At 42.7% G+C, this 22,098-nt stretch overlaps 1 long non-coding RNA gene across 1 annotated transcript; it reads left to right on the forward strand.

The window, feature by feature from the left end:
- Positions 1–2,325: 2,325 nt before the first annotated feature.
- On the forward strand, positions 2,326–21,898 carry LOC133381727 (uncharacterized). The gene is made up of 5 exons (XR_009761714.1): positions 2,326–2,389; positions 4,199–4,298; positions 17,463–17,633; positions 18,712–18,856; positions 21,824–21,898. It is a non-coding gene; the product is annotated as an uncharacterized LOC133381727 (long non-coding RNA).
- Positions 21,899–22,098: the final 200 nt, after the last annotated feature.

The raw sequence follows: 22,098 nt of genomic DNA on the forward strand, positions 1-22,098 counted from the left end.
AGGGTCTGTGTGGGATTTTAAAATATTTTTAATTGGTTTGCATATGAAATGTTTTTTTTTGGTGGTATTTTTGAGATACTTTCTGGGAAGTGATTTCTAAATGAAAATAAAATAATACTAGTCCTTGTTTCTAAGGGTCTCCTTACTCAGTATTTTCATATAGTTTAGTTTAGCATACCTTTAACTGTTGATTTTATTGATTTTTAGTGTTTTTTAAATGTTGATTTTTTTATTGACCATTTTAATGTACATTTTATATTCTTTATAAAATTCTTCTGCAGTGTACACATTTTATTAATATAAATAACTAAAAATGTATTTTTGTGTATAACATGGTTTTTATTTTGCTTAGATGTTTTTTGTATTGGCTATTCTAACATCTTTCATAAAGTAAAATGAATTCACTAGTTTTCTGCTGATGTATTTTAAATACATTTTCCAAACTGATTTCACTCCACAGTCTCATCTGGTCTCAGTGCTATTTCCTAGCAGGCAAAAGAAGGACCTCACTGTCATCTGGTGCACATAGAGAAAAGGAGTGAGAATTGGGTTTTGTCAGCGGTCACATAGCCAAATGGCTTCTCCAGGCAATAGAAGGGCCTTTAGGAAAGGCAGCAAAGCTGCAGAAAATCTCTGCTTAAATTATTGGGGGAGGCAGTTTGTTGGGATAGATAGTTCTGGGCCAGATATATGAATGGTCTGGTAACTTCAAACTAATCCATGTTGTGTAACTAATCCATGTTATGCAATTGTTAATGATGCTTCCCTGTAGTTTCTCTCTGGGAAGCAGTATGCCTCTGAATGCCATTTTCTGGGAATCAGAAGTGTGAAGATTACTGACTGGGAGGTCAGTTGCACAACTGCTGAACTCGGGGACCAGGTTGCTTGAAGCACTTCCTGTTCCTGTCTCCTCCTGCCTCTTCCTTGGGATCTAGCCAGTAAAAGTGATTAGACTGGTGAGCTGGTGTTGTTGTTGTTGTTCCCAATGTAAATAACAGGTGCATGTCAGGACCCCACTAGGGATCAGCTGCCCTGCACCTTCAATTTAGTGTTGCAAAGCTCATCGTGCAATTGTTTGTTGCATGATTGGTATCTCCTCTAGTTTGGCCCTCAGACTGGCAGTGGCTGTCCAAGGTCCTGTTCTCCAGCCTTCTTGCCTGAGAGCCTTTTGACTGGAAAGTTCTTCTGCCTCCACCTTATGCGCTCTGCTCAATGAGTAGGAGTCCCTCCCACAGGTTCCAGACTTTAATAACCTTGATTTTGAAAGTAGTTGTGTCAGAAACTCATTTCACAGAAAGCAAACTGGTGAGGTTTGGCCCAGAACTTGAATACAAGGCAGAGGTGGAGTCTGAGCCCAAGCACACAAGAGCACTTCTTTGAACCCAGTTTTTTTCCTGTGATAGCACATCTATTTCACAGAAGGCAAACTCTATTTCTCTCCCCCTTCTGCCAGCCGACTTGCCCCTCCAATCTCTCTTTCTCTCTCCCTCCCCAATTCACCAGCCATTCACAACCTGATAGCAGCACCAATAGTGCTGCTTAGCGGACCTACAAACAGCAAGAAAAGGTATTGCTGATCACCCCAGAGGTTCCTGGGTCATCCTGTGTTATCTCCCATTTCCCAACACAACGAGAGGCAGCAACATGTGTGGTTGGTGAATTTTGGTAGGTCTGGCTGATTCGGAAGTTTCTGTTCTGGGCTGGTTTACGTAAAAATGTATTATAGCCCGGAACAGGTATCGGAACGTGGTTTGCGTGGACGTTTTGTGTCTTACTGCATGCATCCCATGTAGTCATGTGGGACTGGTGAATTTCAGAGGTCTGGCTCGCTGGGAAGTCGCCGTTTGGGGCTGTTCATTCCATTCCGGAGGGCATTTTGGTTGTTAAAGGGTTGATAAAAATGCTATCGGAATGGTTTTTGTTCCTAAATGTTGTTCTCATGTGTCTCTAACACATCCTAGTGTTTTTGGCATCAATTTCTTTTCTAAAGAGCCCATTCCGGCGTGTTCCTTTCCAGCTTTTACACTGTCCCTCCTGAACACTTTACTTTTTACACACAAACGTGTATATTGTATATATCACACAGCACACACACCTATCTTGCCGCTGCTTCTGCAGGAGGCAAGAGAGGAAGATGAGCTGCAATATTGGGACAGAAGGCAGGGAGGAAAATGTTGGCAGTGGGGGGCAGAAGCAGCTCTTGCCACTTAGTCCTCCGATGGGTTAAGGCAAGGAGTTCTGGTTCCTAGAGAGGCAGGAAGTCTTAATCACATGGAGGGGGTGAGAGCATATTGAAGGGGAAGTAGGAGGGCTGTCTTCATTGGTATTCAAGGTAAAGAAAGTATTAGGCCCAGAGAGGAGGAAGCTGGAGCGTGCAGAGGGCAAAGAGGTGCAAGGGGGGGGATTTGGTATTTTTGTTGGGGGGTGAGGGAAAAGGAGGGAAGAGCCCCACTCCCCTGCTGCATGCAATCCATTTGCAGAGGGGGGTCCGAAGTGCCGCGGGGTTGGCCTTTCGAGGCCCTCTTGGAAGCCATCGCCCAGGCAAAGGGATGCAGCTGTTGGGGGTTGATGTCCTGTGTTGGTTTTGAGGGCCACAGCTGGGGGAGGGGAGCTGCCTTTGCAATTCCTGGGCCTGACAGGGGACTGGTGGGGGGAGGGGAGAGAGAAGGAAGATTTGTTTTTTGGGAGGGGGAGGGGGTTGATGGAAGAGGCCCCTCTTCTGTCTGGGAATCCCTAGAAAGTGCCCTAGAGCTGGAGGAAGAGCCCGTTTTGGATTTCCTAAACTGGAAGAGGGACTGGTCAGTTTCCTTCCTGCGAGGCAAGAAAATTGGAGGGTTGAAGAGAGGAATCTGAACCTGACCAGGCTCTGAATGGGCTTCTAGAAGCTTTCAAGGCAGAGGATGGAGGAAATGGGTGAATAAATGCCCCCTCCTCAGCTGGGCTCCAGGGGAAGGGCTTCTCCAGACATCCCCTTGGGAGTGTATTGGAGGGGAAGACCCTAGAGGAGTGGACCTCAGCTTCTCTTGCAGGATTGGTCCATCTGTGGGGGTGCTGGGGGCAGAGTTTGGAAAAGTTACTGTTTTAAACTACAACTCCCATCAGCCGCAGCCAGCATGGCCACTGGATTGGGCTGATGGGAGTTGTAGTTTAAAAAAGTAACTTTTCCAAGCTCTGACTGGGGGTCTGTGTCTCCTGGCGTGGCCAGCATTCCCCCTGTCCAAAGCACAATATCTTGGCAGTGGTCGCAACAGCCCTGTAAGGTGGTCTCGGATGAGAGCCTGTGGCTAATGGAGTGGTTAGGGAATATTCTTCAACCCGAGGGCCACATTTACGCACAAGCAGCAGTCCAAGGGCCAATTTCCAGTCAAAGGCCAGAGAGGGTGGAGCTATGGATGTGTCACTGACATGTGTATAGTAGAGTCTCTTGTAGACACGAACAAGTCAGACATTTCTTCAGTGCAATTAATTAATTATTAGATTTATACCCTGCCCTTCCTCCCAGAAGGTGCCCAGGGCTGCAATACAGAGCACTCTAAGGAGCGGGGTCAGAGCACGGGAGAGGGGAGAAAAAACTGCTTTCCCTCCAAATTTTTCCACTGTTGTTATGGGCCTTCACATCTCTACAGTAGTGTAGTGGCAAATTCAGAAGTGCAGGGTCCCTTCATGATAGCCATGCCCCCTCCCATCCTGTTCCTGCTGGGTTGAGAATGAGATGCATGTTAATGCCTTCTCCCACAGCTAGGAGCCAAAAAGCATGGAAGGGCAAAGTGTTGCCTCCTGAGAAGAGTCTCAGTGGCTGACTTCACCTCCTTTCACTCTGATTCACTCTAATTAACAGGAAAGAACAAGGAAGCATGTTAGAAGACTCTTCTCAGTTGCTAATACACTCTCCTTTCTTGCTGATTGGCTCATAGGTTGCTGGAGACATGGGGAGTCTGCTGAGAGCCTGCTCCCAAAAAAATAAGGTGTCTATGATCTCCCCCCCCAAATCTATGCAGGTCCCTGGGTGACCCTGGGGCAGTGACCACTTTTGTTCAGCCCAGCCCACCTCACTGGATTGTTGTGAGGATAAACTGTGCAGAATTTTTATGTGCCACTCCAGATTTCGGACATCCACTCTGTGTGGGACCTTCAACGTCTGTGCAGGTGTGTGTGTCTGTTGTATTATTGGAATCATAGTTTAATGCTATGTCCACAGGAACCCAGATTCAAATCCCTCCTCAGGAGTGAAATTCAGGTGGTGTCCTGTGCCCAGTGACAGTGTTGTTGTGAAGACAAAAGGAGGGGGACAAATCATGGTGAGCTCATTAGAGGAAGGCCTGCATAGAAATATAAAAATATAATAAAATGTATCGGTAATAATAATAATAATTAAATCAACTTATTGCCTCAGTTGTTCAACCCAATACAGTAGATGAGTTTGCTGTTCAGCTTTCCACCTCGTGCATCACCTGCTCAACTTGGAGCAGCGTTCTGTAACCTGGTGCCCTCCAGGTATTATTAGACTGCATCTCCCATCAGCCCCAGACAACATGGCCAAATGCCAGGGAAGATGGGGGTTGTAGTCCAGAAATGTGTAAAGGTTAACTTGGATTATACGAGTGGATGGTACTAACAAGGCATCCTGCTGATTTTGACATGGATGTATTGCAAGTAGTTTTTCATACGCTTTTCATTGCCCAGTGAGCTGAACCAGACTGAATGTATCTCACTGTTCCTCTCCGCATATTTCTGATGGAAAGACTGGAGGTGTTTTGCATCCCCAGGAAGCTCCAAGATGGAGTCATTTGACCAAATTCACCCCTAATATTTCTTTACAATGTGTGCAAAACCTATTTTTATGCCAACTGTCGGGCATGACATGGAATTAATACCTGTGCAGATTAAGTTTTTCATAAGAACATAAGAAGAGCCTGCTGGATCAGGCCAGTGGCCCATCTAGTCCAGCATCCTGTTCTCACAGTGGCCAACCAGGTGCCTGGGGGAAGCCCACAAGCAGGACCCGAGTGCAAGAACACTTTCCCCTCCTGAGGCTTCCGGCAACTGGTTTTCAGAAGCATGCTGCCTCTGACTAGGGTGGCAGAGCACAGCCATCATGGCTAGTAGCCATTGATAGCCCTGTCCTCCATGAATTTGTCCAATCTTCTTTTAAAGCCATCCAAGCTGGTGGCCATTACTGCGTCTTGTGGGAGCAAATTCCATAGTTTAACTATGCGCGGGGTAAAGAAGTACTTCCTTTTGTCTGTCCTGAATCTTCCAACATTCAGCTTCTTGGAATGTCCACAAGTTCTAGTATTATGAGAGAGGGAGAAGAACTTTTCTCTATCCACATTCTCAATGCCATGCATAATTTTATACACTTCTATCACGTCTCCTCTGACCCGCCTTTTCTCTAAACTACAAAGCCCCAAATTCTGCAACCTTGCCTCGTAAGGGAGTCGCTCCATTCCCTTGATCATTCTGGTTGCCCTCTTCTGAACCTTTTCCAACTCTATAATACCCTTTTGGAGATGAGGCGACCAGAACGGTACACAGTATTCCAAATGCAGGCGCACCATAGATTTATACAACAGTATTATGATATCGGCTGTTTTATTTTCAATACCTTTCCTAATTATCCCTAGCATGGAATCTGCCTTTTTCACAGCTGCCGCACACTGGGTCGACATTTTCATCATGCTGTCCACTACAACCCCGAGGTCTCTCTTCTGGTCGGTCACCGCCAGTTAAGACCGCATGAGCGTATATGTGAAATTCAGATTTTTTGCTCCAATATGCATAATTTTACACTTGTTTATATTGAATTGCATTTGCCATTTTTCCACCCATTCACTCAGTTTGGAGAGGTCTATTTGGAGTTCTTCGCAATCCCTCTTTGTTTTAACAACCCTGAACAATTTAGTGTCGTCAGCAAACTTGGCCACTTCACTGCTCACTCCTAATTCTAGGTCATTAATGGGACTTCCCAGGAGGATCCCTATGCCTGTGCAGCCTCCGAAATGGGCTCCTGTCTTGGATGAAACTTATTGAGCTTTAAATCCAGTCAGAAGGGTCTTTTTTGACTGGGGATAACTTCTTCCAGATAAGGAAGAAACGTGAGATTTTCCACATAGCTTTGTTGTGAGTATTGGAGACTGGAATTCATCAGAAAGAAGGTCTTTCAGCAGCTCGGACGGAGAGAGGATTTCTAGCTAGCTCAGCTGAATAAGTGATCCATTTTTTTTCTTTTTAAAGAAAACGGAGTAACAGGCAAATATTCTCCTGTCTGCGCTCATTATTTTCTTATCTATACAGCTAAAGAGATTTGTCAGAGGATCAGTAATTAAGAAAACCTGGGTGAGCCAAAACTTTCCTTCTCTTTACTCACGGAATTAAGGGGGAAGAAAATAAAAATAGCCTATCTTTTTTTTATTGCAAAAAGCTGACTTTGAAAATAGCATTATAAAGATTACAACGGATGAGGGGTTTCTGACTGGAAGAGATAAGAAAAATCTTTTTGATCTATAAGATTTTTGTGTAATATAAGTCTGGGACTATTTTTCCTGTTCTACTTTTTTTTTTTTGACGAATCTGCACATTCTTTCTGTTACTAGTCATTTGGACGCTGTGAACTAAAGCTGTTTTTGTACTTCTGGACATATAAGAGATAAGGGCTGTTTAGAGTGTGACGCCAGTTGGTTTGAAAGATTAACTCCTTTGTAACTGGATAAAGAAATAAACTGCTCTTTGCTTGGGACATTGAAAATTGAAAGAGTTTTGTTCCTTTGGCTTTAAGAATGACAATTAAGAAGATCATGGATGTACAAGAAGGGACTTTATCTTTAGACATGTTTCAGAAAATAATGAATGGGATTAAGTCAATAAAACAAGAACTGAGAAATAATAGTCAAGAGTTGAGAACTGAATTTGATGAAATGAGATAGGTGCTGAAAGAAATGCAGGATTCTATGAGAAAGGAGAATAAAGATAGCTCTGGAAAACCAAAAAAAGATGAAAGAGAAATTAAAGGCAAGGTTCAAACTATGGAGATTGGATTAAATATGGACATGGAAAAAGATTTGGATTTCCTGGCTGTGATGGATCCTGGAGATAAATATTATGCTTTGGAACTCAGCTCTGTCCCTGAAGGAATTGAAGAGATTGGAGATAAAGATATTATTGGTTCAAAAAAATTCCTGGACTGGAAGGACTTGATGGAACTTGAAATGGAGAAAGTTAACAGAATTAATCCCTGCTCTGTGTCAATGGAAAAATCTTCAAGAGATATGCTAGTGTATCATGTAAAAAAGAGGAACAGAGATGCGGCTTTGCAACAATACTTCAGTGATACGTTCGGAATTGATGGCAAGAAAATATCTGTGATAAAGGAAATTCCTATCAGACTCTTATTATATGACTATGACAGCAAGATTACTGGGTGCATAAAGATGGAAGATGGAAGATGGAATCAATACGGATAATGGAAGAAGAGCGATTTGAAATTACTGGACTAAGTAGACTTGATGAGTTGGATTAATTGACATGTTTATCTAGAAAAAAAATTGATGGACATATATCTCAAGGATTGGAAACTTCTCTTTGACTTTTTGTGGAAGAATAAAATGATATGATGTTAATGAGATTTGAAACCAATTAAGATAACCGTTGGAGGAAGGTGATTTTATAATCTATTAAGAGACAGGCTTTTTATATATTATAGATTTATAGCTGAACTATGATAAATCGGAAGTCAATATTTTATATATATATATATATTTTATTGTATAAGTTTATGATTTGTGTTTCTTCTTTTTGTATTGTCTTGGTTTTGAAAATTTGAATAAAAATTAATTGAAAAAAAAACAAATTCTAGGTCATTAATGAACCAATTGAAAAGTACAGGTCCCAATACTGATCCTTGAGGGACTCTACTTTCTACAGCCCTCCTGTGCTGTAATATCTCTTTAAGGTCTTGGAATTGTCAGTTGAGTTCAGTTGGTGTTTCAGCTGAGATGGGTTAAGCACAGCATAAGCAGATGTAAAGACTGTGCCCTGTGGAATGGTGATTAAAGTATACTATTCTTACGTTAAAGAATCAAGATGTGTTTATTGTGAAAAAAGCACATTATATGGTGTCAGAAGTCCAAAATAGACTCATTCCGGCCTCCACCTCCTCTGTTATTGCAAGGTAATCTGGCTGAGACATGGAAGTGATGGGAGCAAGCTTTTATTTTATATCTTTCTGCAGCTGGAGTTGATAATGTTGCTAAGAATCAACAAATTGCTATTTTGTTACATTGTGTTGGAGAGGAAGCGTTGGCAGTTTACAATACTTTTGATTTGCCTGAAGGGGGTCCACAAGATAAAGAGGAAGTTCTTGAACAATTTAGGATATATTGTACTCCTCGTAAGAATGTGATATTTGAACACCTTGCCTCTGGTATCCATAACTCTGCTGAATCCATAACTTGACAAAGAATCTGATCATGCTGCTCTGAGGTTGCTGCTGCAATAATCATATCATCAGCTATCATATAAACCCCTCTTATATGACCAAAAACTTCCTCATTTTTCTGTTGAAACACTTCACTAGAAGACTTAAGCCCAAATGGCAAACAATTAAAACAATATCGTACCCAAGGTGTATTAAATGTACATAACCGTGAAGAATGTGCATCTAGCTTGACTTGCCAATAACCATCCTTTTCATCTAAAATAGTAAAAAACTTCATTCCTGCTAGACGGCTCAAAACATCCTCTGTTGTAGGAATTGTATAATGTTGTCGACGAACTGCTTTATTCAAATCCCGAGGATCAAGACATATCCGTAACTTTCCATTCTTCTTCTCTGTAATAACAAGACTACTGACCCACTCCGTAGGACCTATAACCCTGAATATCACTCCAGCATTTCTCATTTGTCCCAAAGTCTCTTTCAGTTTATTCAATATGGCAAAAGGAATTTTTCTACATCCATGAATAACAGGAGCCACAGTAGGATCAAGATGTATATGGTGGACACCTTCAAATTCACCAAGCCCATCAAACACATCAGAATTTTTCTTAAGTAGCTGTTCTTGCTTTAATGATTGAACTGTAATCACATTATCAGTTTGACGAACTAAATCCAGAGTCTCACAAGCTGCTCGTCCAAGCAATGGAAGAGAGGATCCATCTGTTACATAAAACATCAGCCTTGCTGCCCCTCTGGAAGTACGACAATCAAGAACAATAGCTCCCACAGGCTTTATACGAGTTCCACCATAAGACACAAGACAAACATCAGTTTTAAACAACACCTTCTTGTCTGGTAACTCATGAAATATTTGTAGAGGCAAAACATTTGCCTCAGCTCCTGTATCCAACTTAAACCTTACTGAGAGTCCTTGCAGAACTATATCAACATACCATCCACTCACCAAATCTTCACCAGCTTCATGAGTTAATTCTCCTATAAACAAACTGTTTAAATCTAGCTCATGCATCGAATAATTCTGTTGCCCCTTTTTGGCACTGAGTAAATTTACTTTGCATACTCTAGCAAAATGATTTTTCATATGACATTTATAACAGGTTTTTCCAAACGCTGGACAATTTCGAGGTGGATGCACAGTACCACAACAGGAGCATCTACTATATTTAATCTGCTCATAGTTATCTTTAGATTGGACTTCCGGGAAGGGTGACTTAGCCTGTGCCTGCTTTTGAGACGGGCTCCTGCCTCAAAAGAAGCTTATTCAGATATATCAGTCAGTTTTTTCTTTTTTTTTTGACTGATTAAACTTCTCCCGGGTAGGGAGAAACGAAGAGATTAACCTCAAAGCCTATTTTTGTTGGGACGACCAGATCTCATTAATTTATGGGACGAGGTCCAGCCGACGAAGGTGGGACGGATTTTTAACAGCAAGCTCTATCTGATAAAGCGAACGTTCACCTTATCTTCTAAGAGAGAACGCACTAACAGGCAAGCACCCTTCTTTCTATATTTTTCTTTTACTTGACTTAAATTGTTGCTGTTTAAAAGAGATTTGCCAGATTGATCAGTTTTTGACATCTCACTGGGGAGCCATAACTTCTCTCTGCTACGCACTAATTAATAGCTTATCTCTGTTTTTGTTGCAAAAAGCTGTCCTGGATTTGCATTCTAAAGATATACACAGAAGAGGGATTTCTATTCCAGATTTTTATTTTGAAAAATATTATACTGTTTTGAGACTACTCTCTTTTTGGTCTATTTTATTTTGACGAATCTGTTTCTTGACGATTGCCATTAATTGTTTCGATCCTGGGAACTGCATTTTGTTTACTTAACTATTGGAGAGATAAGGCTGTCTGCTCTGTTTATACTGTGATGTCACCAAGTTTGGAGTATTAACCCAATTGTTGCTGAAATAAGAAGTGGTTTTCCTATATTTTTCTTTTAAAATGGCAATTAAGAAAGTGGCTGAAAATCTGGAAATAACTATGTTTCAGAAAATAATGGATGAGATTGAGATAATGAAAATTGAATTGAGTAAAATGAAGCAGGAGATTAAAGATATAAGGGTCCCTGTGAGAGAGGTGACCCTGGAAGGGGTCCCTGTGAGAGAGGAGACCCCGGAGATTGGAACAGGGGTCCCTGTGAGAGAGGCGACCCTGGAGACTGGAATAGGGGTCCCTGTGAGAGAGGAGATCCCGGAGATTGGAACCAACGTGGAACAGGAACAAGATTTGGAGTCTATGGACTTTAGAAATAAAATCTATTGTTTGGAACTCAATGTTATCTCTGAAGAAATGAATGAAGATTCTAGAGATAAAGTTATCAATGGCATGGATAATCTTCTGGACTGGAATGATGTGATGGAGCCCAATATAGAGAAAATCTATGGAATTATCTGCAGCCATGTGACAATGGAAAAACTTTTAAGAGATGACCCAGTGTATTTTGAAAAAAAGAACAGAGATATGATTTTACAGCAGTATTTCAGCAACCTATTCAGAATGGATGGCAAGAAAATATTTGGGATAGAGGTAATCCCCATCAGACTCTTACTATATGACTATGGCTTTGACAGCAAGATTATTATGGAATACTGATAATGGAAGATTGGATATTGAAATTACTGGACTTAACAAGACTACTGAAGATGGAAGATGGAAAATGGAACTAATAGAGATAATAGAACAATGGCTACTGAAATTATTGAACCTAACAGATTCTGATGTGATGGATTAATTGAAATGTTTATTTTGACTATGGTTATGACAATAAGATTATCATAATTAGTAATGAGATGGATTAATCGATATGCTTATCTGGAAAAAAAAATTGATAGATATATTTCTTAAAGAATTGAAACCTCTCTTTGACTTTTTGTGGAAAGAATAAAGTAATGTTTATGAGATTTGATGATTAAGTAAGATAACTACTGGAGGAAAGTGATTTTATAATATGACTTAAGAGACAGGATTGTTATATATTATAGACTTATAACTGATTTGATCTTTGACAAATGGGAAGTCAATATTTTACTCTTTATTTTTTATTTTTGTTTTTTTTTTCTTTTTTTCTTTTTGTTTAACTATTTTTGATTTTGTTTTTTGTCTTTGAATGTTTTATGATTTTGTTTTGTATGTTTTATGAAAATCTGAATAAAAATTATTGAAAAAAAAAAATAGTTATCTTTAGATTGAAACTTATCAGATCCAAAAGCCTGTACTGGACTTTGTCCATGGGTCTTATCAATCACAGATACTGTATGTAACTCTTGGCCATCTCTTGAGGGAGTTGACATAGCTTGTAGTTGAACTCTTGTTATTTCCTCTAAATGACATATTTCAATCGCCTTCTCCAAAGTAAGCTCAGGTTCCGCAATCAATCTTTTCTTCAATTTTTCATCTTTAACGCTGAACGCAATCTTATCTCGTATCATATCATTAACTGTTGCACCAAACTCACACTTACTAGCCTTAAGCTTAAGCTCAGTCACAAACTGTTCACTGGTTTCTTGATATCTCTGTGAGTGGTTCCAAAAAGCATAGCATTCAAATATCATGTTCTTACGAGGAGTGCTTGTTGGCATGAGGCCTGGTAGTTTTCCATCAAGTCTGAAAGTTCTGAAAAACTGTAGTTAAGGGGGAGTTATGTCTTTGCCCAGTCTGGGAATGGACTGCCAGGGCCGTTGCTATGGTAATCATCTGATAGCGACTGGGAAAGTTCTAACAGAGTCTGTGAGTTTTGTCTTCTGTATCATGCCTCTGAACTGAGAGGTTGTGTTCTATGTTTACCTTTGGAGAGAGATGTACCAGAAGGGGGGGGTGACAGAAGAAATTCTACATGTGTTTACTCTTAAGCCTTAAGCCATAATGTCTTAATAAAAGACTCTTAACATGCTCTACTGCTCTGAAGAAGTTTCTTGCTCAACTTAACTCCAACGTAACGTATGCTGTTTCACACAACAACGCACACACACCAACAGGGGTTATGGCCCAGATCCACAGCGTATTACATGGGAGTAAGTTGCTGGTCTGAACGGCAGATGGAGTTCCAGAGGGCAGCTTGATTGATTGTACTAGACGGAGGTGAGCAACATGGCTGTAAACCTGTCTGGGGGAGGCTTGCTGATGGAACGGCTTAATGAAAAGAATTATGGCAGCTGGAAGCCGAGAATGCGGGTTTGCTAGTAAAAGAAGATTTATGGGAAGCTATTGAAGGTACACCCCCTGCACCCCTTACAGCGGCTTGGACTAGGAACAATGAGCGAGCTCAAGCTTTTATACTTCTGGCTCTATCAGACTCTCAACTGCTGCACGAGAGGGATGCTACAAACGCCAAACAGATGTGGGACCGGTTGGAAGGCATTCATGTGCAACAGACCGCGGGATCTAGATTGTGTTTGGCACGGAAGCTGTATCAGATGCGCTTCACGGGTGAGTGCAACTTGAGTGAGCATCTCACGGAATTCAGACGCCTGTTTGCTGAGCTGACAGACCGAGGCGTCGAACACTCTGAGCTTCAGAAGACCTATCTGATCCTGGCTTCGCTCGATGGGACTTGGAATAATATGGTCATGGCTTTTGAAGCCATGCCTGACGGAGGTTTGAACGTTGCATTTATTGAGGAAAAGCTGACCCAAGAATGGCAGCGGAGACAGGAGGCGAAAGGAGCCGAGTCGATGGAAGCTGTCAGGAGGCAAGAGGTGAAATATGCCGTGCTGAAGGATTATAAACAGGAGCAGCAACAGAGGCTGAAGTCTTGTTTTGTTTGCGGAGATCGTAGGCATCTACAGCGGGACTGTCCAGTCAAGCGAAACTCCAGGGATGGAGGCTTGAAGCAGGGCAGTGTGAACTTTGTTTGTAAACAGAAGTCTCAAGATTTAGGACCTGTTACCTGGATTATTGACAGCGGGGCAAGCCATATATTAATTAAAGACAGACGTTTGTTTTACATTTCAGAAAAAGTGCAAGACTTTGTTTACCTGGCAGATGGATCACGTAAATCTGTGGAAGCTAAAGGTCTGGTGAAATTTGACAAGCTTGGAATAATGTCAGACTGTTTGTTTGTTCCGGAATTGGCTCATAATATTTTATCAGTTAGCAAACTGGTGAGTTGTAATTACTCAATTTTGTTTCACAAAGACCAATGTTTTGTAATGAGGGGAGATCAAGTGTGCATGCAGGGAAGCCTGAATGATTCACAGTTTGTAATAAAGAGCAGTCAAGCAGGGTGTGCTGTGTTAAACGCTGAGGCACAGGTACATCAGGGCTGCGTCCATGAATGGCATCAAAGGCTGGGGCATGCAAACCTTGACACAATTAAGAAAACCCCAATGCATAGTGAAGACATGCATTTAAGAGATTGTGGTCAGTTAATGGATTGTGATTCTTGTCATAAAGCTAAAATGACTATTGCACCAATAAACCGGGAGGCTGAAAGAACCACAACAGCTCCCTACCAGCTAGTTCATGTTGATTTATCAGGGCCAATAAATGCTTCACGAGGAGGTGCGAAATTCTTCATGGTACTGGTAGATGATTTTTCAAGATTTTCTCATGTTTTTCTGTTAAAGCATAAAAGTGAAGCTGAGCAGAAGCTGAAACTGTTCATTAAGAGAATCGAAACTCAACATGGCACCACAGTGGGGGCCATACGCTCGGACCAGGGAGGGGAATTCACGAATAAGGCATTGAGTGACTTTCTGGAGAGTAAGGGAATAAACCAGAATTTCATTGCTCCATTTAGCCCGTTTTCCAATGGAACTGCTGAGAGAAAAAATAGGGTGCTGCAGGAAGCAATGAGAGCCATGCTGATGGATTGCAGTTTAGGGAATTCTTTCTGGGCAGAAGCAATTCTTTATGCGAATTATATTCACAACAGGGTGTTACATAGTGCACTTGGAATGTCTCCTTATGAGAAACTTACTGGCAGAAAGCCTAAAATAGAACACATTCAAAAATTCGGAGCTAGATGCTGGGTACACATTCCACAACACAAGAGAAGAGGCAAGCTTGCACCTCGAGCACAGCAATGTTTTGTTTTGGGTTTTCAGAATGCATATTTCAGAGTGTGGTGTCCAGAAACACAGCAGTTAATTCTGAGCAGAAGCATTCAAGTCTCAGAGAAACCTTGGGATCAAAAGCAGACAGTCATTCTTACAGGAACAGATGACACACAAACACGAACACAAGCACAGACATTTAAGCGAAATCTTGACATTAAAGTGGAAGGCACACAAATTCCTCTCAAAGATGCATTAAATGAGCTCATTTGTGGGAGACGCAGATCGAAGAAACGAAAAGCTGAGGAAATGGAATCTCCTGGGCACGCGGTGCCAAGCACAAGCGCAAGTACAAATGGGGGGGCAGAGAGAGCTGAAGCCCTGGTTCCTTTAAGATGCTCTACAAGAGTGAATTTAGGCAAACCGCCTGAAAGATTTACCGTGGGATTAATAACAAGTCCTGGAATGAATAAAGTTGTAGAAATGGATCCTGAGCCACTTTATTTGACTTGTGTTCAACCAAAGTTTGATTGAATAAAGTTCTAGCTAAATGTACAGAGATGTTCTGAAATGTACTGTAATGTACTGTAATGTACTGAGATGTAATTTTAAATGTATTACTGTATGACTATGTATTGTGGAGATGTATTGTTGAGATTTATTTGTAATTGACAGACATGATGGGAAAAAGGGGGACTTGTTGGCATGAGGCCTGGTAGTTTTCCATCAAGTCTGAAAGTTCTGAAAAACTGTAGTTAAGGGGGAGTTATGTCTTTGCCCAGTCTGGGAACGGACTGCCAGGGCCGTTGCTATGGTAACCATCTGATAGCGACTGGGAAAGTTCTAACAGAGTCTGTGAGTTTTGTCTTCTGTATCATGCCTCTGAACTGAGAGGTTGTGTTCTATGTTTACCTTTGGAGAGAGATGTACCAGAAGGGGGGGGTGACTGAAGAAATTCTACATGTATTTACTCTTAAGCCTTAAGCCATAATGTCTTAATAAAAGACTCTTAACATGCTCTACTGCTCTGAAGAAGTTTCTTGCTCAACTTAACTCCAACGTAACGTATGCTGTTTCACGCAACAACGCACACACACCAACAGTACAATATATCCTAAATTGTTCAAGAACTTCCTCTATGTCTTGTGGCCCCCCTTCAGGCAAATCAAAAGTATTGTAAACTGCCAATGCTTCCTCTCCAACACAATGTAACCAAATAGCAATTTGTCAATTCTTAGCAACATTATTAACTCCAGCTGCAGAAAGATATAAAATAAAAGCTTGCTCCCATCGCTTCCATGTCTCAGCCAGATTACCTTGCAATACCAGAGGAGGTGGAGGCCGGACTGAGTCCATTTTGGACTTCTGACACCATATAATGTGTTTTTTATTTCACAATAAACACATCTTGATTCTCTTTAAGGTCTTGGAATTGTCAGTTGAGTTCAGTTGGTGTTTCGGTTGAGATGGGTTAAGCACAGCATAAGCAGATGTAAAGACTGTGCCCTGTGGAACGGTGATTAAAGTATACTATTCTTATGTTAAAGAATCAAGATGTGTTTATTGTGAAATAAAGCACATTATACCTCCATTAGGAGAACTGTCCATTTATTCCTACTCTCTGCTTTCTGCTTCTTAACCAATTCCTTATCCACAAGAGGACATCTCCTCTTATTCCATGACTGCTAAGCTTCCTCAGAAGACTTTGGTGAGGTACCTTGTCAAAAGCTTTTTGAAAGTCTAAGTACACTATGTCCACTGGATCACCTCTATCTATATGCTTGTTGACACTATAGGTTACTGAGACAGGACTTTCCCTTGCAGAAGCCATGCTGGCTCTGCTTCAGCAAGGCTTGTTCTATGTGCTTAGTTAATCTAGCTTTAATAATACTTTCTACCAGTTTTCCAGAGACAGAAATTAAGCTAACTGGCCGGTAATTTCCAGGATCCCCCCTGGATCCCTTTTTGAATATTGGCGTTACATTTGCCACTTTCCAGTCCTCAGGCACGGAGGAGGACCCGAGGGACAAATTACATATTTTAGTTAGCAGATCAGTAATTTCACATTTGAGTTCTTTGAGAACTCTCGGGTGGATGCCATCCGGGCCCGGTGACTTGCCAGTTTTTATATTGTCCATTAAGCCTAGACCTTCCTCTCTTGTTACCACTATTTGTCACTATTACATCCATGATGGAAAGGGCCCAATAATAAAAGCCTGAAATGATTCACAACGTGGAGAAGACACTCTGCGGTGAGCAGGAATTAAGGCTTTGCGGATGCAGAAGCAGAGATGAGAGGCGAGGGGTCCAAGAGGATGTCCTGTTGATCTTGAAGTGGATGTATTGAAAGTAGTTCTTCATACTCTTTTCATTGCCCAGTGAGCTGAACCAGACTGAATGCATCTCACTTTTCCTCTCCCCATATCTCTGATGGAAAGACTGGAGGTGTTTTGCATCCCCAGGAAGCTCCAAGATGGAGTCATTTGACCAAATTCACCCCCAGTATTTCTTTAGGGTTAGGGTTAGGGTTAGGGTGTGTGCAAAACCTATTTTTTTGCCAACTGTCAGGGAGATGACATGGAATTAATATCTGTGCAGATTAAATTTTTAATTATATCCATGATGAAAAGGGCCTAATAATAAAGCCTGAAATGGTTCACAATGTGACGAAGAAACTCTGTGGGGCTCAGGAATTAAAGACTTTGAGGAAGCAGATGGAGAGATGAGAGGTGAGGGGTCCGAGATGGGTGAAATTCCTGGGGGTAGCAAAGGACAGAAGAGGTGCCCAAGCATGGAGAAAAGTCTGGAAGAAACTGGAGAATGTTCTGAGAGAGATTTGGGGCCTTTAAGGCCTTTTGCAGATCAAGCATTGTGGGGGGAAACAACAGAGGAAAGGGACGTGCCATTTATTTATTTGGATTGAGGCTGCTTATAACATTCAAACCTCTGGAACCCAAATTTGCATGAAGGATGAAATTCCTCCCATCCTCCGTCTCTTCTCTGCAGGCCCTTGAGAGCTGCTCCCTACAAAACGTGCATCGTGGTGAAAGCTGTGGGAGTCCCAGAGCTGGCCTAGTTTACTCCTCCCTCTCAGGCAGCGCCATGGCCTCAGAGGCACCGTCCGGATTGTCTCTTCTGTAGGATAGAGTGGAAAGAGCAGCCGGGCAGCCCAATCAGGTAAGGGGAGGATCATTGGGGGAGAGACCGAGGGGACAGCTGGGGTGCATCTCCCTGAGCATAGCGGGGAGGGCTCTGGGAGAATACTACCTCTGAGGCTGCATAAGGAGAGCCTGCCGGATCAGGCCAATAGCCCGTCTGTTCCAGCAGCCGGTTCTTGCAGTGGCCGACCAGATGCCTGTGGGAAGCCTGCAAGCAGGACCTGAACACATGAGCACTCGCCCCACTTGTGATTCGGTGACACGTGTCTGGCAGAACTCTGGCAAAACTCCTAAAATACACTCTTGGAGAGGTGGGATCTTTTTCGAGAGTCAATCAAGCTCTGCCCTGCAATTGTGTCTGAGCAGTGTAAAATCCAGAAATACTCACCCCCACAAAAGCTAAATAAAAAGTAACTGTACTAAAGAAATGCAAAGAAAAAGAGAGTGGGACAGCTTCAAGAGAGTCACACGGCTTGGTACCAAAATACCTGATGGAACGCCTCTCCTGACACGAACCCACCCGTACACTACGCTTAACATCTAAGGCCCTCTTCCGGGTGCCCACTCCGAGGGAAACTCGGAGTCTGGCAACAAGGGAGAGGGCCTTCTGAGTGGTGGCCCCCAAATTATGGAATGATTTCTGTGATGAGGTGAGCCTGGCGCCAACACTGTTATCTTTTCGGCGCCAGGTCAAGACTTTCCTCTTCTCCCAGGCATTTTAGCATGTGCTTTTAAATTGCTTTTTAAAATGTATTTTTAGATTTCTATATTGTTTTTGTGGTAAACCACCCAGAGAGCTTCGGCTATGGGGTGGTATATAAATGCAATAAAATCAATCAATTAATTAATTAATCCCAGTGTGCCCCACTGGTCAGGCTATTAGTACGATATGAACCAAAGTGTAGCTGCTAAGTGTCCTGCTCTGTTGCCATTCCCAGCATACTGCCTCTGGCAGTGGAGGGAATGCATTGCCATTGTGGCTCATAGCCACTGATGTCCTGATCCTCCATGGATTTGTCCAATCTTCTTTGAAAGCTATTCAAGTTTTTGGCTGAGCAAATGGTACATGTTGGAGAAACTGCCTCTTCTTTTTCCAGGATCTGTTGCCCTTCCAGGGTCTGGTGACCTTTGAGGAGGTGGCCGTCTATTTCACGGAGGAGGAATGGGCCCTGCTGGATCCTGGCTAAAGAGCTCTGCACAGGGAAGTCATGGAGGAGAATTATGAGACGGTGGCCTCTCTGGGTAAATATACTTTCCCCCCCTTGACTGATGAATGTTGAAGGTATGGATTTAGTACCTGTGCTATTTAATCTTCCACTGCAGGAATGCTGTCGTGGAAATGGGTGCCTGGGCCCTGGATATTTGGGGAGGGACTGCAGCTCAGAAGGGGAACACCTGCTTTGCATGTACAAGGTCCGAGGTTTAGTCCCTGGCAGCTCCAAGAGGGGTGAAAGGATCCGGTAGGAGGTGCTGGGAAAGGTCTTTCTCTGCCTGACATCCACAGCTAGTTGCTGTAAGCAGGCGGGACTAGATGGACCAATTCTCTGATCTGGTAGAATGCAGCTTCCTCTGTTCTTGGGGCTTTTTGATCATTCAGTGCGAAAAGTGCCCCTCCCTGCCACCTTCTGCTGCCCCATGATGAAAAATCTTACCTTGCAGCAGGAGGAGGAGAGGGCAGAAGCTCCCAAACTCCAGCAGAGCATCTTCTCCTGCATCCTCAACAGATCATTGACACTCTGTGCCTTGTACTCTAAACCCCCAATGGGAAGAGATGCTCCCGGGAGCACCTCCTGCCTCCTCCCTCTTCCTTCCTCTGCCGAAAGGTCAGCTTTTGTCTTTGAAGCAGGAAGATCGGCAGTTTGGAGAAGAGGAAGCGGAGGTGGAGGCTACAGTTTGTAGGGAATGACCTCCAGAAGACAGGACAGAGAGCAAGATTTAGCTTTGCCAGCCCTGGTGGGAAGTCTGGAAGCAGAACTGGAGCACAGAGACTCTTTGACTCAGGCAGAGACACAGCAAAGGCAGCAGGCAAGAAGGTCCCCGAGAAAGGTTCCCTGGCAGCTGGAACAAGGGCCGTTCCCTCAGCTAGCAGAGATCCCGGGAAAGCAGGAATTGCAGCAGCGCCCTTGAAAAGGGGACCTTTGCTCCAGCAGGAAAGGGTCCAGAGAAGGCAGGAACCTGCGGTGATGAATGAAAAGCAGGGGAGGGTGATGGAGTCAGACCCCAGTTGACATCTGGGGCTAAGAGAGATTTCAAGCAGCAAAAGGAACCGCACAAACTGGAACCCAGAGTGGGACCAATTTTACTCCTTAGGCTACTTTTTCCCATCAGGCCTCTTTGTTTCTGTTGCAAAGTGACCCATATAGAAGCCATTTTTAAAGCTCATATTATCAATATTGAGCTGGAGGGTCTCCGAGGCTCATAAAGTAGTAGCCAGCCAACAACACCCTCACCTGTATGAATCTCCCGTGCTTTAAGATCAACAGATGAGGCCTTCCAGGTGGTCCCTACACAGGATGAGGTACATGGTGATTTTTCAGTAAAGGCTCCTCGACATGGAACATTCTCCCTACGTCGGGCCTCGTCTCTTTATATTTCCATGCCGTCGGTGAAGACATCTTTTTGGGAAGGTGTTCGGAGGAAGACAGACCCGAAATTCCTGCTGCTTTTAATAGTTGTCATTCAGTGTTTTATTGTGTGTTTGGATAGACTGTGGGAGTTTTTTGGGATGTTTATATATTCTTATCTACTTCTTCCTTATTATAAACTGTCCTGTCCAAAAAGGTGACGTATAATTCACCTACATGACAATGAATAAGTAAATATCCACTAATAGCAGAGCTGTAAAAAACTGGAAGAAAATAACGAACTGATAACAGAAACCAGCAATGCGCAATATTGCACCTCATCTTCGTCTCTTCCCTCCTGCAGTAGCAGAAGCAAGACAGGCGTGTCCGTGTGTGATATACATAATAGTTTTTGCCGGCAGTTAGGTCTGACCAGGTGAACCAAGTGGCCAGAGATCCCAGCCAAGAATCTTTTTACGTCTAGGAATATCTAATGGCCGATCAAGAAAGGAAATCTTTATCAGTGTCTATGTATAATTAAGACGTCTAATTTACTATACTTTGTGGACATAGCCACATATCAGAACATAGGTCTTACACAGCACATACAAAGGGGATGTACGCTAACGTGTTGCATTTCAAAGGACAGCATAGGTCACATTGATTTCCATCTGAAAAGGAGTGATCTCACCTTTGCTGCGTGTGGACCTTAACACTCAGAGCAGGTGGTTCTTTCTTCGACCAGTGTCACGGACAACTGGTAAAAATCCCCAAGGCTGTCTGTCTTTTATAGCTCAAGTTTGTATCTATCTAGACCAGGGTTTCCCGACATTTGAGCCACAGACGTTGTGGGACTACAACTCCCATCAGCCCCATCCAGCATGACCAATGGTCAGGAATTATGGGAACTGTAGTCCAGCAACATCTGTGGACCAAAGGTTGGGAAACCCTGATCTAGACTCTGTCAGTTCATGCTCATATTACTACTATACTCTTGTTTCCATCATTTGAACTCTCATCCTAACCTGCATCTTGATGCTGATGTTGTATTCTAATAAGTTCTCCTGACTCACCCCTGTACAGCTTCAGCCATATATAGACATGATCATTGGCTGAATGCCCGGACTCCTTATAAAATGTTGATACTTTATGGGAAAGAATTTATTTTGGAACTATGTAAAGAAAACTCAAAGGAAAAAAGACACTTTAACTGGCAGCTTGTCTTTTTACTCATGTTTTGGCTTGTATTGTTTGCGCTACTTTTCCACACATAATTTTATGTAAATCAATTATAAAGAATTGGAGATGGCCAATTTCTGTAAATACAGGTGGCCTGTGACACAGTGAATTGCATCCACTGTTGCTGACTTTACTAGGTTCTGCCCTAGTAGTTTGCAGCCTACTAAGAAGCTGGCTTTACTAGGTTCACCCCCAACAAGCATTTCAAGATGAGCTTCATGCCCAGTGGACGCATGTTCACAAGTGCCAGACTGACCCTACTTGGTCCACACAACTCTGTTGTATTCACCGAGAGCAGGACTTACCAGATCAAAATTATACCTTTTCTTATCTATAAAAATCTCTGTTTGTAAGGGCTGAATATTTTCTGGTCAAAAGTAACTAGTCTTGTCTATTTCCTTCAAAGAGTCGGACCTCCATTCGTGTTGGGAAGAAAGAAAAGATCCCTTTATCCAGTATCCCAAAGATGCGACATCAACAGGTAGATGTTCAGCTGCGTTGAGGCCCCATTTTGGTTTGGAAATTGTAGGATTTTTCAGTTCCTGTGTAATATGATTCGTTGCAGATTAATTGACCCATCAGGGTGTGAGTTGTCCTGGAGAACATCTTTGATGTCTTTAAGAAGAGCCTGCTGGATCAGTCCAATGGCAGCATGCCTATAGGAAGCAAGCAAGCAGGACC

The sequence above is a fragment of the Rhineura floridana genome, chromosome 3 (genome assembly GCF_030035675.1).
Source record: "Rhineura floridana isolate rRhiFlo1 chromosome 3, rRhiFlo1.hap2, whole genome shotgun sequence".
NCBI classification, from domain to species: Eukaryota; Metazoa; Chordata; class Lepidosauria; order Squamata; family Rhineuridae; genus Rhineura; species Rhineura floridana.